Source organism: Scylla paramamosain, chromosome 13 (genome assembly GCF_035594125.1).
Source record: "Scylla paramamosain isolate STU-SP2022 chromosome 13, ASM3559412v1, whole genome shotgun sequence".
In the NCBI taxonomy this organism is placed as follows: domain Eukaryota; kingdom Metazoa; phylum Arthropoda; class Malacostraca; order Decapoda; family Portunidae; genus Scylla; species Scylla paramamosain.
In genome coordinates, this window is record NC_087163.1 from 10454508 (window position 1) to 10470000 (window position 15493).

At 38.7% G+C, this 15493-nt stretch overlaps 1 long non-coding RNA gene across 1 annotated transcript in view; it reads right to left on the reverse strand.

The window, feature by feature from the left end:
• Positions 1–562: 562 nt before the first annotated feature.
• Positions 563–15493, reverse strand: part of LOC135106164 (uncharacterized) — a 16727-nt gene continuing 1796 nt past the window's right edge. The window contains exon 3 of the long non-coding RNA XR_010271147.1: positions 563–1159. This is a non-coding gene — a long non-coding RNA (uncharacterized LOC135106164). The remainder of the gene's footprint in view (positions 1160–15493) is intronic.

The following is a 15493-nucleotide window of genomic DNA, read 5'->3' on the forward strand; positions in this document are numbered from 1 at the left end:
AAGGTACCACGTGAAGGCAATGTTACAGGAGTCTCACTTGTTAAAAAGAAACTGTAAGTTGTTACCCTTGTCTCTAGTTACCCCCTCCCCCACCAAAAAAAAAAATATTGTTGTGTATACAGACAAACGTCTGTTTGGACAAGTTCTGATAAGTGGCCTTCTGGACTGGATGTTTTTAGGAGGTCTCCAATCCTAAACGATACTTTACATTCTGAAATGGTCATGCTTCTAGCGTCCAGTTAATGTAAGGTTTGACCATGTTGACTAAATTTCTCGACAACTGAATCATGGACAAATTTTTGTTTGGTCCTAGGCTCTTTTTGTTTGGTTCTAGACTCCATATGTGATTCAGGACTAACTCCAGATCCCAGGCGGTGAGGTGCCGAGGGAGAGATGCTTTTTCCTGAAACGCTGCCTTCATGAATCTGTTAACTAGTGAGTGCTGTCCCGCAGGTTTGTCATCAATATTAACAATGGCTGAAATAGCTGATCGCATGGTATTCATGGTGCTATAATCCCGCCCCTTCTCCTTTATAAACTCTTGCAACAAGAAATCTAATGAAAAAAAAACTTAGAGATGGTTGAACTAGATCAACTTTCCTACGGATACAAACAGATATCCACCTTTTGATATGTAACCCATACTGACCGAAGTAGAAATCTGACAACTTCTGGCGAAAGGCGAAAAGGCATCATGGCTGTTAATATTAACTTTGGGATCCGTGGATGTATGTAAGATGGGTCTTGTGGAAGGACTAAGAAGGAGCGTCAATAATTATAGTGGGAGAATAAATGGGGTTGCCGCCAGTAATTGGATTGCTGTCATAAACCAAACCTGGGTTACCCAAAACGGGAGGATTGTTAGTGACGTTGCCCTTTCTTTCTAAAGCATTTTAACGTCCTGCCAATGACAGGTAAAGATGGAAAGGCATAAGAGTTCATATTAGCCCAGTCAATTTTGAAGGTATATAATGCATATGGGTTTGGTTTCTAGGATACATATGTAGGTAACTGAATATTAATTTATTATGCAAACATTTTGAAGATACAAGTCACACACACAATAACTTTCTTCTTAATCCTGGATTCTTCATCTACTTCAATATTGTCAATCCCTTTGATATTTTCTGCTGATAAAAGTGATTCCTCTCAGCCGGGTCTGAAAGCAAAAAATTCTTTTTACATTAAGGACAAATTTTGTGTGTGACATCAGTCTATAAAAGCAACAGCAGTGGTATTATTAGACCGAAGGTGAATGTGAGTCCGATTGCAACACTTATTGAGAGTTTTATCCCAATAGAAAGCCCTTTAGTTCCAGACAATGTATATGATCAAACTCACCATGAACCTAATGACCTGTCTTTGTGTTACCAACATTTGCCCCCATCCTGTTAGGCCGGCATCAGTGTGGATTTCTATTTCTAGAGGACAGGAGTTATTCCTAACAGAGAGTTATTCCTAAAAATCCCACATCTTGGGTAGGGGTCAAGACTGAGTTTTTAACGTCAACTGTTTGTAGTCTGAAACATCTGAGATAAGACTGGAATGAGTAACACCGTAAATATGTGTGGTGCAGAGGTCAGCCCCTGAGAAACACAGGTAAGTTGGAAATGTTGGCTCTTCCCCATAAAACGCAGCCATTTTCTATCCTCAGGTTTTCTCTAAGCAGGGAGGTAGGTATCCTTGAGGTCAGTGTTTATGAAATAACAATATGGCTGAATTAGATTCATTATATCCTTAAGAGAGTCTAATGTGAAATGTGTATGTTTTACATATTTATTTATTTATTTATTTATTTCAAATTTAGAATTATCTTGGCTGTGCCATCTTCTTCCCTTGTAGGTAATACATATAGATAAAAACAGAAATCTATAGTGGGATCACATACTCTTGCTGACAGAGCTTCTCTGTCAGCAAGAGACAAATTAAGGGGTCTGGGCAAACAACTCTGCACAGGTAATTGTCGCGGTCCAAGCTCTTCACGGATGTGTGAGATACAGCCTCCACACTCCCTGTGACCCAGTAGTGAAGGACTAGAACCTTTGAACTATGACAACTTAATCCTTTCCTATGTGGGAGGCATATGCTACCTTATGGTTGGGCGGCGTGGTCTGGTATGCGGAGCTTAGCGTGCAGGATAAGGAAGAAAAAAAAAACACTTACATGAATTATGAAACAAAACACAATGGAAGGGTAAATACTTAATCCTATCAAAAGGGTCTTCACTAACATGTGAAGATCATCCTAACTAGCTACAGGACTAACTACAAGACCATGAGGCTTCAGAGATGGATGGTGGCGCCTTTCTGTGGGGAGAGGTGAAGGTAGTCGAGGGAGAGTTGGGTCAGGCATCCTGCCTCCTCGGTCAGGTGCGGGCTCCCAGCACGTATTTAAACATAGTAGAATCTCTAGACATAGTAGGCTTTGTGTATAATGTAGATACAGTTTAATGAAGACTGGAAAATAAGAATATCAGAAAGTGAGAAGATAAGTCAAAAACAGTAATATTACTTAGGAGAAAATTATGTGGTATTAAGTTAGCCTCCCTGCTGGTCTCAGTGCATACAATCCAGCCCGCTGTCTGAATTAAGAGCGAAATTTGAAGTGTGGCTGGGATAGGCCCTCGTGGCCGTGGCATAATCTTTCAAACTCCAGACTTTACCATACACAATATCGTGAATATCCACTCATCCCTGGATAAAGCTTGCCATAGGAGTCTGGATGAAAAAAATCTTACTCCCCACAAAAAAATTATGGGATGTTAACGAGGATGTAATAAGGCTTAGTACTCACTAGAGGTTGCATTACTTGAGGGCTTTGTAAAGCTGTTTCCTTCCCTGGGACTGCCTTCGACCTAAAAAAAAGAAAAGGCCTCGAAGGGAACTTAGACTTAGCTCGAGAGCGGTAAAGCCTCCTGGTGTCTTGCCTATTAGGCGCTGGACTCCTAGCCCTGAAGTCTAGCCTTGGATGTTTTTCTAGGGACGGGAAAAAAGGTCTTTCCAATTCTCGGCACATTTCATCACATCAAAGGGCAAAAGATTGTCTGTCCCAAACTTCACCCTTCCACTTACACAGTTCTGCTAAGACAGTGTCGTTGACATGAATGCATGCCACTTCTTTTCTTAACTGGTTAAGGTAATTAATGACAGAGATTAAAAACCTAAAGGTATCATGTAAGACTTGTGGGTAACTGTTAACTGCCTTGCCTTTCTTTTACCCGATGTTACTGATGCACTGAACAACAGGAATCAAGGCTTTTTGTTAACAAGCCATTGGTATGGGTTACTCGAGAATCCACAAGCTTAACCCCCACACTCATGGTCATGACAATGGCTGGATTAGTCTCATGGACCTTCATGTTAGGAACATTGTTGGGCACTTTAATCCTATTAGAAGTTGATTTAACACTGTCAGCTAAGAGCCAATACCTCAGGCTTCCTCCCCTCAAAAATCATCAGAGATGACTCGACGCTCTGAGAAAATCTGCATCATCATCAGCAGCAGCAGTAGCCTGAAGAACGGAATGAGTGGGGACGAAAGCGTCTAAGCCATCAAGGAGGCCTGGATTATTTGACTCCACTTCACACACTTCACCACCCTCACCATCTGAAGAAAACATGTCATGAAAACCACTAAAATCCAGAGTTGGCATTAAATAAACCTCCTTAAAAAAAAAAAATAAATAATAATAATAATAATAAATAAATAAATAATAAATGAATAGAAAAAAAATAAATAAAAAAAAATAAAAAAATAAAATAAATAAATAAAAATTAAATAAAAAAAACAGCCTATTTTTATATATATTTTTTATTTATTTATTTATTTTTTTACATATCGAAATTTAGTTTTACATCACATTGATAAATAATACATAAAAAAAAAAAAAATGTAAAAGTAATCATGCATGACCGTTCATTTTGCTGTATAGTACAAGTTAACACAGAATTTGTCCAACCGGGCCAACCGTTATCAGCACGACCTTAACAAGTGTTTGTTCTTCATTAACAGAAAGTATCAAAATCTTTGAAGATCTAACTCCCTTTGTAACTTCTGGCACCAAGCCAAAAACATCTCCAATAACTTTGCTTAATCTTTCCAGATAACTATCTCCTTTTCTTTAATGACATGTAACTGTTCCTCTCTTCTACAATGAACATCCTCTGTCTGTCCTTTACTTATAATCTAAACTGGAAACTTCACATCTCATTTCCATCTAAAACAGCTTCTATTAAGTTATGCGTTTTGAGTCATCTCCACCAGTTTTTCCCATCCCCCCCTCCCAGGCTACTAGCTCTGTACAGGGGCCTTATCCACCCATATATGGAGTATGCTTTACATGTATAAGGGGGCTCCACTCATAACGGTCTTTTAGATAGGGTGGAATAAAAAGCTTTTCGTCTTATCAACTCCTCTTTTCTAACTGACTGTCTTCAGCCTCTCTCTCTCATTGCTATCTTCTGCCGCTATTTTCATACTAACTGCTCTTCTGAACATGCTAACTGCATGCCTCTTCTCCCCACGCGGCCTTGTTGCACTAAACCTTCTTCTTTCTCTTATCCCCTATTCTGTCCACCTCTCTAATGCAAAAGTTAACAACTATACTTAATTATTCATCTCTTTCTCTAGTAAACTCTGAAACTCTCTTCCTGCTTTTGTATTTCCTCTTTCCTGTGACTAGAACTCTTTCAAGAGGGAGGTTTCAATACACTTACCCTTTAATTTTTGCCGACCACTTTTCAGTCTGTTCAGGATCGGCACCTCAGTGGGCCCTTTTTTTTTATTATATATATATATATATATATATATATATATATATATATATATATATATATATATATATATATATATATATATATATATATATATTTATTTATTTATTTTTTTGTTCTTGCTCGGTGTCCCTCCTACATGAAAAAAAACAACACTTTAAACCTTTTGTCACACTAAATTACTTTTTAATTGCCTATTTAAACTGATTTACACACACACACACACACACACACACACACACACACACACTGCAAGCAGTTCTGGAGCGACTGCAGACGTGGACGGAGGAGGGCAGGATGACCATCAACCACAGCAAAACTGTGGTGAAGCATTTCTGTACCTCCTCTGTACCAGTACCCCCTCCCCCAGCTCACAGTGGACCCTTACCCCTCCAGATGGTCCGATGTGCTAAGCTTCTAGGAGTCACCGCGGACGACCGGCTGACCTGGAAGCAGCATGTCGCCAGCACCGTAAGATCCGCTACCTACAGGCTGTACATGCAGCGCATACTCAGTTCGCTGGGGACGCCGACAGACGAGTTAAGGGGGGTGTACATCACTTTCATCCTCCCCAAGCTCATGTATGCCTCCCCAGCGTGGTCCTCCTCCCTCACACACACTCAACAGCTACAGCTGGAGAGTGTGCAGAAAAGGGCGTGCAGGGTCATCCTTGGCCCTGCCTACACCACCTATGATGAAAAGCCCTGAGCACCCTGAGTCTGTCCAGACTATCCACCAGCAACCGAGAGGCTCTGGAGAAGTTTGGAAGGGGACTGCTGCATCATCCACGTCTCAGACACATGCTGCCGCCTGACGCGCCTCGCCCGGTCCGTGCCACCAGACACCACAAGATAACGCCCATAAAGGCGCCGCGCACGAACCGGTACAGACTCAGCGCGATTCCCACCATGGTGCGAGCCATCAATCAATAGTATTTCCCTTCTAGATTAGACTTAGCTTTAGGATTAATGTTAAGTACTATCCCACCCCCTCTGTACATTTCCAGTTTGTCAACCGCCTGAATAATAAAAGCGTTTATTATATATATATATATATATATATATATATATATATATATATATATATATATATATATATATATATATATATATATAATGAAAAAAATAATAAAATCCCCCCCAAAATTTTTTTTTCTTTTACCTGGGCTTTTTCCAACCCTGCTAAAATCACACTCGCTTGTGAGCAAGATACCAGGAGCAGAGTCTGTCTGGTCTTTATAAGCTTCGTGAGAAGATCAAGTTTATGGTTAGGTGAAGTAGTGACGTTCTCAGGGTCAGCCTAGCAGTGCTGACTACCACCTGGCAGCGGGGGCGAACACTGGTACTCGCTAAACGAGCCTTATGGTCCAACATTTCTTCTCTTAATTTTGTTCCCTAACTTATCCTCATCGTGTCTGGGCCATTTACTGTCCTGAGAGGCGGAAAAAGAGGAGGAAGAAACACGCCTTGGCGTTCCTTGGCTGTTGCCTCGGTTCGCCGTGGCCCAAGACGAAACCGGTGCCCACGGGCCTAACTTGAAAATAACCAAATCACCATACGGCACTTGGAACCGATCAACTCCAAAAAGTCGCCCGTAGCAGAGACGTGCGGTGCTTGACTCCAATGTCATTGTACTAACAGCATACTGTTATACTTAAGCAAGGAGCTAAGGGCGTAGCAATAATGATCGCCTTGGCGGATCATCGCGTTAATAATGACTACCTTGGCAAGTCACCATGCATTATATAAGTGGAGGAGGTAGTGAAGTGGAGGAGGCAGAAGGCACCTGGCGAAACGATAATTACTCCCAGTGAAGTCTAAAGCACTGGATCAGGGGATGTTGTGAACCTATTAAACCCAGCTGTGATCTCACTAAACATTTCCCTTTGTGTCTCACAACACAAGGGACAGTCACAGACTGCCCTCTAAAGATAACTCTCTTCCTCCACACAAAACTACAAGTACCTAATAACACATACCCCCAAAATTATCATGGCGACTCTTACACCAGCCTCGGAGTCCACATCTGGGGAGGGGACCACAAATGTCCCCAGGTCGGACTGGTCTTCTGATAACGACCCTAAGTGTCTTGACACCCCTCTCAACTTTTTCTTCGTTAACTTCCGCAACATTCGCTGTCCTATATCTAATTTTCAATCTGTTGAACATCACCTCTCCTCTTCTAAACCCCATCTTCTTTTCCTTACTGAAACACAGGTGTCTGAGGCAATTGACAGTAGCTCCTTTTCTGTTCCCTCCTACTTTCCCTATCCTCATTTTCATTCCAAAACTGCGTTTATGTGCGCAACGACTTAACCTGCTCTCGTGCCCACGCTCTTGAATCTTCCGAGTTTTCCACCATCTGGCTACGACTACAGAGTCACTCTCAAACTAAACTTATCTGTGCTGTATACCTCTCACCTAATTCCTTTGACTATAAGAAATTCTTTGACTACTTAACTTCCAAAGTGCAGCACATTCTGATTCTCTTCCCTTTTGCAGAGATCTCCATTCCTGGAGACTTCAATGTTCACCACCAGCTTTGGCTTTCCTCTCCCTTCACTGACCACCCTGGTGAACTAGCCTTTAACTTTGCTATTCACGACCTAGAGAAAATGGTGCAACAGCCTTTTCGCATTCCTGACTGTCTTGGAGATACGCCCAACATTCTTGACCTTTTCCTGACCTCTGATCCTTCTGCTTATGCTGTCACCCTCTCTTCTCCGTTGGGCTCATCCGATCACAATCTTATATCTGTATCTTGTCCTGTCGCTCCAATCCCTCCTCAGGATCCCCCTAAGCGGAAATGCTTCTGGCGTTTTGCCTCTGCTAGTTGGGGGGACCTGAGGAGGTACTTTGCTGATTCTCTTTGGAATGACTAATGCTTCTGTGTAAGAAACACGTCTTTGTGTGCCGAGCGCATAACAAAGGTGACGGTGTCTGACATGGAGGCGTACATTCCTCACTCTTTTTCTCGACCTTAACCTTCCAAACCTTGGCTTTGTTCTCGTACTATACATGATAGAGAAGTGGCCCACAAAAGGGACTTAAGGCTTCCATCACTAGAATCTCATGCACTTTATATTTCTACCTGGAACCATGGCAAGTCTGTTCTTCAACTACCCAAAACCTCTTTCATTAATAGAAAGTGTCAAAATCTTTCAAGATCTAACTCCCCTCGTGAATTCTGGCATCTAGCTAAAAATATCTCCGATAACTTCGCTTCTTCTTCTTTCCCTCCTTTATTAATCCAGATGGCACCACTGCTATCACATCTATCTTTAAAGCTGAACTCTTCGCTCAAACCTTTGCTAAAAACTCTACCTTGGACGATTCAGGGCTTGTTCTTACCTCTCCTCAATCCACCCTCTGAATATTCCATGCTATCTATTAAAATGCTTCTATCCTTCTCGCTCTGTAACCATCTCAAGTTTCCTTTCTGACCTTCCTATTGTTTTAGTGGTAGACGGTCACTGTTCTCCTAAATCTATTAACAGTGGTGTTCTTCAGGTTTCTGTCCTGTCACCCACTCTCTTCTTAATATTCATCAATGACCTTCCAAACCAAACTTCTTGTCCTGATCACTCTTACGCTGCACTTTTGCACATCTTTTCTTAGACATCATACACTTCAGGAAGTAAACATATCAGTAAACACTTACCCTGCACTTTTGCACGTCTTTTCTTAGACATCAAACACTTCAGGAAGTAAACATTTCACGCAGGGAAGCCACAAAACGCCTGACTTTTTTTTTTTATCGTTCTAAAATTTCTGATTGGGGCAGAGCAAATTTGGTATTGTTCAATGCCTCAAACCTCAATTCCTCCATCTATCAACTCGACACAACCTTCCAGACAACTATCCCCTCTTCTTCAATGATACTCAACTGTCCTCCTATTCAACACTGAACATCCTCGGTATGTCCTTTACATCTAGGGCTGAGAACAAGAAGGACCAATGTCAAAAAATGGCCAATTGAAGATAAGACCATCACTAAACTAAAAATTTATATCTGTATCAGTGCTATAAGGGCCAATGTCGTCCGTGGGTTCAGGGAGCTACAATAAGCGCTCTATTCTAGCCAAAGTCGAGTAACAAATGAAAATATTCATGCTAGAAAGGCCAATGTTGAGATTGGCCCTTGTTGCATTCATTTACTACAACCATAGAGGGCCACGTGAGAGGCCAATGTCAACTCCAGCCTTTCTTGCACCCAATGATGTTAATAATTTACATGTGTACATAACTTTATAAAAAAAATAATACTATAATTTTATAACCATTGTTTGTTAGTAATGTGGTTGCAAGACTTATTACTATTTATTTAATATCAAAATCAATAGTAATGTGTGTGATATCAGTGAATGTACGTTAGAGTACATCAGACATTGTCAAGATGCAACATGAATCAACCTGCTAGCCACAGTCCCCTGCCTGACAGCTCACATCACGCTCTCCCACTAGTCTCCCTCCTGCAGTCTTCTCACTAGGTCGTCATAATGGAGAACCAAGAGGAAAGTGATACAGATGATTCTGTAGTTGATAAAGACTACGAACCGTCTTCAAATGAATGTGATGAAGAAGGGGACATCCTAGGTAATAAACTATATTTTTCTTCAGTTTATAGACTCAGATATTGATTGCAAATTTTACGATTACGTTAATAAATTTAATAAAAAAAATTTTATGAATAGTATTTATTAGGCTAAGAATGGCATTATATTCATTAAATTTGTGCTGACTTGTTATAATTCTTTCATAACAGATGATGTACCGGCAACAGGAAGACGTCAAAGTAGAAAGCGTTTAAGGCAACCCTCACTGTGGGAGAGAAATGTTCGCAAAAAGAAGAAAGCGAGAGGAGAAGAACATGTATCCACAACAGGAAAACTGAATAAAGCTCAACCTACGAGAAGTCCATGCCGAGAAAGCTGTCGGAGAAGGTGCTATGAGAAGTTTAAAGAAGAGGATCGGAGGAGGCTATACCAGGATTATAGAAATGCGACACCTGAAGAACAAAATCAAATCCTTTTTGGTTTGATTATTGAAGAAAATAAGAAAAGTCAGCGGTTGCGAGGCAGTGAAGGTGAAAGCCGAAGATTTTCAAGGCACTACTTTCTTAAAGAAGCAATACCTGAAAAGGAAGTATGTCAAAAGATGTTTTTATCTACTTTTGGTATTACGCTCAAGAGAGCTAGGATTGTTACAGAGAAGATACGACAGTCTGGAAGTGGCATTGTAGCACCAGATGGAAGAGGAAAACATGGGAAACAGAAGAAAATATCTCCCAAATCACTAGAGATGATTAAGAAGCATATCAACCACTTTCCGGCCTGGAAAAGTCATTATGCTAGGGCAGACTCAGAAAGAAAATATTTGAATCCAGATCTCACAATAGCTCAGATGTATCGATTGTACCAAAAATACTGCCATGAAAACAACTCACCACCAGAAAAAGAATCAATGTACAGAAAAATCTTCAATGAAGAGTTCAATCTGTCCTTCCATCACCCATCCCAGGACACTTGTGAAAAATGTGATACTTTTAAGGCATCTCTAATGACTGCTAGTGAGGATGATAAAAACCGCATTGAAGAAGAGAAAGCAAAACACCATGAACTAGCAGAGATGGCTTACAATGAAAAAAGAGCTGATAAAGAGCTTGCTCTTAAAAACAAAGGAATTGTTACTGCATCCTTTGACCTCCAGAAAGTATTGCCTTGCCCAATGTTGCAGACAGGAATAGTTTACTACAAGAGACAACTTGCTGTATATAACTTAACCATTTTTGAAACAAGTGTGGATGGAAATAAAGCACACTGCATGATATGGGATGAAACTATTGCTAAAAGAAATAGGTTCATGTGTAATGAAATGGTTGAATGGCCTCCCAGAAGACATTAAGGACATTCGACTATACAGTGACTCGTGTGGTGGCCAAAATAGGAACCATTTATTTGCAGCCATGCTTATGCATGTTTCCAGGAGTAAGGGGATAAAAATAACACATTCTTTCTTAGAACCTGGCCATACACACATGGAAGCAGACACAGTACATGCTTTGATAGAAAAATATAGAAAAACAGCTACAAACATTGAGGTGCCACGGGACTGGAGCACAACAATAAGAGCAATCCATAGAAAAAATAAGTTACAAGTAAACTGAAATGCAAACAGCAGATTTCATTAATTTTAAAAGTTTGTATATGTCTGCTGGCCCCCTGGTGAACCGCCACAAAGATAAAAATGGGCAACAAGTAAATTGGATGAAAATTAAGAAGATGGAATACAATCAAAATGAAATTGGCCAGATTATGTGCTGGACATCCTTTTTCCAAAATGCTGCACCGCAGCATTTTGATTTAAGAAGAAAGGAAAAAGGAAGACCACCCATTTGGATTCTCCCACAGCTTGAAGAGGGACCAAGGAAAATTCCACCCAAAAAGTTGAAGGACTTGATGGATCTCCTTCCACTTATTTCTGCAGGAAGCAGACATTTTTACAGAAGCCTGCAGGCAGCAGAAGATGCTTCAGATGATGTTTATTTAGATGAAGAACCCATTGTCTGTGAGTGTTATGACTGATGTCATAATGACTATGGATCATTACTTTTCTATTGAACTCTACATGTTAAAAAAATATAATTTTTTATTTATTTTGGTTAATCTACTTGTGTTTGTTAATGAATCAATCTTGTTTTTTTTTTCAATTTCTTTAGCCATTGATTGAGGATGTTACTCAGTATGTCAAAAATGTATCAATTTTTGTTTAGTGATTGATTATTCTACTTGAGTTTGTAAATTAATCAATCTTGTTTTTTTTTCACTTTTCTTTAGCCATTGATTTAGGATGTTTTCTTTCATTCCAAGCAAGAATATTACAGATATTGTAAGAATAGCTACTAGAACGATATAGCTTAACTTCAAAATGTTTAAAAAACTTTTCTCCATACATGCAATTGTTTTTTTTTTTTTTTTTGCACAATTTGCAGGAATTAAAATTTTCAGTTTGGTCTAATATTTTTTTTTTTCTTCAAAGTGAAAACAATAATGCAATGCCTTGGACAGGAAATAGCAGGTTAAAAGGCAAGTAATCACGAAAAAAAAAAAGCTTTCGTTTGCTGTACTTGCCTGATTTTTAATAAAGGAAGCAATTTTTCAAATGCGTTTTTCTCAAAACATGGTTTTATGACATTGGCCCTTCTTGTTCTCAGCCCTAGACATATAATCGGAACTGGAAACTTCACATCTTATCTCTAGCTAAAACAGCTTCTATGAAGTTAGGTGTTCTGGAACGTCTCTGCCAGTTTTTCTCAACCCCCCCCCCCTGCCGCCCCAAGCTGCTAACTCTGTACAAGGGCCTTATCCGTCCATGTATGGAATATGCACCACATGTATGGGGGTGTTCCACTCATACCGCTCTTCTAGACAGGATGGAATCAAAAGCTTTTCGTCCCATCAACTCCTCTCCTCTAACTGACTGTCTTCAGCTTCTCTCTAATCGCCGCAGTGTTGCATCTCTAGCTATCTACTATCGCTATCGCTATCGCTATCAAGAGAGAGGTTTCAAGATACTTAACCTTCAGTTTTTGACTACCGCTTTGGACCCTTTTTTCTGGGACTGGCATCTCAGTGTTTTTATTTATTTATTTATTTTTTTATTGGATTTTTTTTGCTCTAGGCCAGTGTTCATCCTACTTAAAAAAAAAAATGCTGCCGACAAAGAATGGAAAAATAAACTTAGCAACAGCAGCAGTTTAGGTAATGGTAGAAAAAGCGCGTTGATCGTGCGCGGTCTTCCTAGGAACTGATTTGTCGCGCTGTGTGGGACATCTTTTTGGTTGCCAAGTGCGCATTAAAATGAGCGAGGTGAAATTAAATAAAATTTTTGTAACATTGAAATAAGTATGTTGTGTAGTTCACAGTGATAAGACTTCGAAAACCACGGATAGATGAACATACAGGTAATTTAAATATTATAAAATATACAAATAATTTTCTCATGTTAGGAATTGTAATGATACTTAAATCTGAGTAGAAAAAAAAGGTAAGCTTTGAGATCGTATCTTCCTTGTAATACGTACACACGAGATAATAACACAGATAAGAGCTAGAAGAAAAAGAGAAGTTATAGTGGTAAGGGGAAGGAGTGGTAAAGGAGGAGCGTGGGAAAATCTGATGGAATGAAAGTTTATATAAAGAAGAAGGGGAGAAACATTGAAATTCAGACAGGCTAATGTTTATTGATGAATAATTCATAACCTATTTCCAATTAAAATGTCTATATACTTTTTTTACCTCCCCTCCCTTTTTCTCTCTTTCTCTGACACACACACACACACACACACACACACACACACACACACACACACACACACACACACACACACACACACACACACACACACACACACACACACACACACACACACAGATATTCCTTCAACATTGAAAGTAGAACAGTCTTATGAAAAACAGGTGTGAAAACGGAAGCAGAGTAAAGATGGAAGGTACTACAGTGAGAAATGAACACATTTCTCACTGTATGGGAGAACCATTAGTGGTTAAATATCTCCTGTTTCTATACATTCACCTCTTCCATCACTTTTGGGGAGTGGAGAGGAAAGGGAGTAAGGAAGAGGAAAAAAAGGAAAGAAGAATGAGAAAAGTACAAGAGAATAAAAAAAAAAAAAGTAATTAAAAATAACATTTGGCGAATGTAAATGACAAAGAAAACAAAACTTACCCATCATAACAGATGAGACAAGGAATAATAGAAGAGCATACAAAATATAGACCAGTAACGGGTCATATGGCACTGTACGCATATAATCAATTACTCTTCATTCCTACAAAAAAAAAAAATAAATAAATAAATAAATAAATAAATAGATAGATAAATAAAAAAAAAAAAAAAACGTTAAGAAAATACAAATACGTTAACGTACTTCAACAAACAGTGAATGACCCAGGTCATGACAAATACCCAGAAAAACCATGAGGTGTCGTGCTAATAGTTATGTAATTATAGGTACATTGAATACTGTACAAATACTGATTGCATAATATTGTGTTCCATCACGTAGCTATAGTAACTGACATAATAATAAGTCGACTGAAGGCTTAAACTAAAAATAAGACTTACATTAAGGTGCATTAGTTTCAATTATTTCTTGAAAAAAAAAAAATAATAATAATGAATATATAAATGAATAAATAAATAAATAGATAAATAAATGTAAATAAATAAATAATACATAACACGTGAGATATATGCAATAAAGTACATATGGTTAAACGCAAAAAGAGTCTATGAAGATGTATGATAAAACAGTAAAAGATGTCCACTTAATAAATAAAACAACTTTCTATTGCAGGTTTTGTAATGAAAAGGATACCACCTATAGATCAAAAAGGTGCATTGAATATCATAACTCGGCAATTCTGAGACATCCACGATGTGTGGTTTCGAATTCAGGTGAATATGTGCGAGAGAGAGAGAGAGAGAGAGAGAGAGAGAGAGAGAGAGAGAGAGAGAGAGAGAGAGAGAGAGAGAGAGAGAGAGAGAGAGAGAGAGAGAGAGAGAGAAAGGCTGCTCTCTCCATCTCATTAAAAACAAAAAAGAAACAACTTCATATCGATCGAAATACAAATAATTGTCTACATGATTTGGTGGTTCAATATTTTTCCCTCAAATTTTCTGACTCAAAACTCAGCTTACTGACTCAAAATTCCAAGCTGACGATATAAATTGGAATATAACATGTAATCCACTCGCTCACTCTGTGTTGATGTGTGTGTGTGTGTGTGTGTGTGTGTGTGTGTGTGTGTGTGTGTGTGTGTGTGTGTGTGTGTGTGTCATAATGTTTGCAAAGTTTATACGTGAAATAAAAATTCATCCTGATGACAGCTTGAGTGGTGCCATTAAAATAAGTACATATATGAATAAATAAGCAAATAATATACTGCAGACCTATTAAAATCTTGGTATACATAGATTCGTACGTGTGTGATTGTACTGGCTGCTATGTGTCTATTGCTTTATGTACTCTTGTCTATTTGATGATTTAATGCACATATTCCAATTTATATCATATATTCATATTCATATATGCATATATTCCAATTTATAACGTCAGCTTGGAATTTTGAGAGAGAGAGAGAGAGAGAGAGAGAGAGAGAGAGAGAGAGAGAGAGAGAGAGAGAGAGAGAGAATGCCTCTCTCTCTCTCTCTCTCTCTCTCTCTCTCTCTCTCTCTCTCTCTCTCTCTCTATATATATATATATATATATATATATATATATATATATTAGCCAGGTAGAATGTTTTCTTGTTAACAAACAAGATTAAAGGCAATAGCACATTCTCTATTATTACTATTGTTCTGTATAGCTTCTATTTGCCGTCTTGTTTTCATTAGCAAAGATTTTCAGAATTATCAAAAACTTTCCCTACCATCTGAGGAAAAGAACCTGCCTGGCTATACTAATATATATATATATATATATATATATATATATATATATATATATATATATATATATATATATATATATATATATATATATATATATATATATATATATATATATATATTAGAGAGAGAGAGAGAGAGAGAGAGAGAGAGAGAGAGAGAGAGAGAGAGAGAGAGAGAGAGAGTAGTGGTTACGTTCTGGGTGGTGGTGGCGATGGTAGTGGCCTGAGGGTAATGTCCTCACCAACA